At 43.2% G+C, this 3340-nt stretch overlaps 1 long non-coding RNA gene and 2 other non-coding genes across 4 annotated transcripts in view; all 3 read left to right on the top strand.

The window, feature by feature from the left end:
- Nucleotides 1–16: 16 nt before the first annotated feature.
- LOC118321335 lies at nucleotides 17–130 on the top strand. Its single transcript, XR_004796403.1, has one exon. It is a non-coding gene; the product is annotated as a small nucleolar RNA SNORD67 (small nucleolar RNA).
- The window catches only part of LOC118343331, a 4550-nt gene continuing 1234 nt past the window's right edge, over nucleotides 25–3340 (top strand). Inside the window, exons 1-4 of one of the 2 annotated variants that reach the window (XR_004797561.1) lie at nucleotides 25–159; nucleotides 504–606; nucleotides 1394–1527; nucleotides 2586–2741. This is a non-coding gene — a long non-coding RNA (uncharacterized LOC118343331). Of the gene's footprint in view, nucleotides 607–1393; nucleotides 1528–2585; nucleotides 2742–3340 lie in introns of both variants that reach the window. The other variant, XR_004797560.1, reaches the window with a different exon arrangement.
- LOC118321336 lies at nucleotides 1189–1301 on the top strand. The gene has a single exon (XR_004796404.1). It is a non-coding gene; the product is annotated as a small nucleolar RNA SNORD67 (small nucleolar RNA).

The following is a 3340-nucleotide window of genomic DNA, read 5'->3' as shown; positions in this document are numbered from 1 at the left end:
GGGGGGGGGGGGGGGGGGTGAGAGTGATGAGTTGCACTGATCAGTCGGGGCTGATGTTGCAGTGGCAGCAGCACCTCGATCCGACCCAACCTGCGGACACACGATGTGCACAGGGGCCATCTGACTCAACCCTCAGCCCTCCTGGAAGCATGAGCTCAGGTTCTGTAGCATCAGATTAAAGGGCTTTAATGTGGCAAGCGTTACTAACGTTGTCTCTACACTTCGTAATGTCAACAGTGTGTGGGATTAGATCAGTAGCATTCTGAGAGTACTGCTCTTCCACTGGTGCATCTTGGATGACGAAGCAGCTGTAAAATCACTTATTTGTTGTTCAGTTACTTTAGTTTTTCAGTGAGGAATCCTTGGGAGAACAGACGTATACGATAATACTGAATTATCACCAATCCTGGCTTCTGTTCTGTCGCTCAACAACATTGTATATTGTTTTGAATCTGTATTAATCCCCCCTTTCTTATTTCTGTCCCGACTTAATGTAAGTCTAGCATCTGGAGGTGAGGGGATTCTGTGCTGTGGCTCCTGTCCCCCCCTCCTTCAAGCAGGACCATCATCTCTCTGACCCGGAGTCCAGCTCCTTCATTCCTCAAGGTTTGTTTCTGGACTACGGACTAATTATTTCTTATTTTACCGAAGATCTTTATTTATTTTTGTCACCCAGAGACGGTGCTTTTGATCCCTAACATCTGGACCAAATGGTCAAAAATATCTATCATGTGACAACTTGTCTACCGTATAGCAAGTCCCATTGTAAGCTCTTAACCCTGTAACCCCTATGCAGACAGTGTCAATATTAGTCAACTAATCTAATAGAGACGGTAGATAAATGTTAAAGTTCACTCACTTTATTTATTTTGTTAATTCATGTAACCAGAAAATAAATACTGGCATAATGTCCAAACCCTGTTTTCAGAGGTATCTGTACATTTCTTGTCAAAAGTCCATCCAGCACTGCAAACCTGCAGAAGTAGATTATGAATGACTTTGTGTTGTGTATGTGCAAGAAGTTTCATGTCCAACAACTGTTGGGTTTTAGCCCACTGGTTGAAATTGTGTGATTTTTCAGTTCTGGGAAAGTGGTGACATGAATTCAGGAATGCACAAATTGAAATCCCCTCACCATCCAAAACACAGTCCTGCTATACCTTGCAGCATTTTAGAGAGCCACCGCGGTGTGACAGTGATGAGTTGCACTATTAGTCGGGTTGCTGATTGCAGTTGCACAGCGGACCTGTCCTGACAGCCTGTGGTGACACCCATTGTGCACAGGGGCCATCTGAGTCACACCTGACGGAGAAGTAATGGCTGGCTTTATAAATGTTTTCTCGTCATTTCCTGACCTAAAATTCTGTGTTTTTGTTCTGTGTTCCTTTCCCAGCCTGAAGATGGGAGAATTCAAGGATTTTGGTTAAGCAGGATGTTCAAGCCATTGTGAACATGATGAACAAAACGCTTCTTGCCAGCAAACATTTAGCCTTTATAATGGGTGGAAGAACTCCAACCTGAGAGCCGGTAAGGGACACGCAGCCTAATTCAGTCAACTCTTGTGCTTTTATGGAGCGCAAATCTTTATCCCTTCCCATTTGTACTCTTTTGCGGATTATCTTATTTAAGTCACAGCTCAAAGCTCTTAAACTCTTATCACTGCCTGAATTTGAAGACTTCCCTACTGATTTCTGACACTTGGAAATAAATGCGGCGTTAATATTTCAGTACTCTTACTAACGGGTTTTGTAACAACTGCATTAACCCTAAAAGAGATCCTTGATAGTTTTATAAAATCTTTCTTAAAGTAATGTGTGGGAATTGGTTCTCTCAGCACTTTATGTGTAGTGCAGTCTTGTCCCCAGTGCAGCATTCAACCAAAAACAAGGCTCCTCCCATTACACGTGTGAAAATGACCGGATATTAAGAGAATTGGCTACAGTCTTGTAAGATGGCACCTCCATTTATTTATTATTTTAACAGTTACTTACTGAGCACATACACCAAAAACATTGATGCCTTTGAGTTGGGCCCACAGAGCATGAGCACTGAAGTCTGAACAGTTCAGACACACATCGCCACAATTCAAAACCCCACAACAGTCCATATAGAGGTGGGCCGCAGTACGTTTATCAGTGCCAGATTTATCAACACATTCTTGCATTCGTTGGCTGCGTTATCAGACAGACGTGTGAAATGTAAATGAGATTTTATTCAGTGTTTCAGGGTGTTTGATGACAGAGATGCTGAGTCACCTCTTGGCAACTGAGGCAGCACAGGCTTTGCTGTCTGTCCAGCACATTCGTTACATTTTGTATTAACTATCTACATTTCTATTTATCCAACAGTTTCCATGAGCAGGCAGTTGGTCACTAATGACCCAGTTAAAACTTAGTCCAGCTGTGATCAGTGGCCCACTTGATAGTTAGACTGTTTCTTTTTAGAAAACAAAAACTGCCCACGATAGCGGTTTCCCATTCCTATTTCCTATGTCCTGATTACTTCCTTAACTAAATCATTGGCTGTGCTTTTAAATTTCCCCTGTCCTCTTTCTGTCTCCTCTTCCTCTTTCTTTGTCCCTGCAGGCAGCCTCACGCCCAGAAAGTCCTGCCAGCCCCACAGTCGCAGCCACTGGTACAGCTGCAGGTCACAGCCAGAGTTCAGCCACCTGCTGCACATATGGCCCGTCCTTGATCCCCGAGCTGCTGCAGGACAGCCTGTATTGTCCCTACCCGATGCCGGTAAAAGCTTTTTTTCAGTATGTGTGCTTGTACGAAAGGTGCTAAGACTATCCGGGAGGATATTTGTAACTGAAATATTGGAACAGATTTTTCTTTTTTTTTGAAAAAAAAAAAAAGAAAAATCTGTTATCCACAACCTCCCTTTCAGTTACAACAATAATCCTCCCCGGATACGTCTTCAAGCACCTTGCGCTATATACCAGCCGATTCAGATATCTTTGAAAAAAGGACAAGCTAAAGTTTACCTGGTTTAACATTACGGAGAGGTGGTTTAGGACAGAAGGTAGCAGGCTGGTCCTGCAGCTATGATCGGGGAATACTTTCAAGGACGGCAAACATATTGTGCAGCAGCGACAATGAAAACTCTGGCTTTGTACTTCAGCACGGATACGTTGTACCATACGGCCTTGCGTACCTGTCGGAGAAGGGCTTAGCAGATACTTTTCTTTTGCTTGTATACTATGGAAGATCGCAAGGACAAGAAGAGGAAAAGAGAGAGACAGATAAAGAGGACAGGGGAAATTTAAAAGCACAAGCCATATGAATTTAGTTTTAAGAATTAGTAAATCAGGACATAGGGAAATAGGATATACTCTCTC

Source organism: Morone saxatilis, unplaced genomic scaffold, assembly GCF_004916995.1.
Source record: "Morone saxatilis isolate NCDOM2014 unplaced genomic scaffold, NCSU_SB_2.0 Contig11, whole genome shotgun sequence".
Classification (NCBI taxonomy): Eukaryota; Metazoa; Chordata; class Actinopteri; family Moronidae; genus Morone; species Morone saxatilis.
The sequence above is the reverse complement of the archived record's forward strand: the minus strand, read 5'-3'. Positions and strand labels throughout refer to the sequence as shown.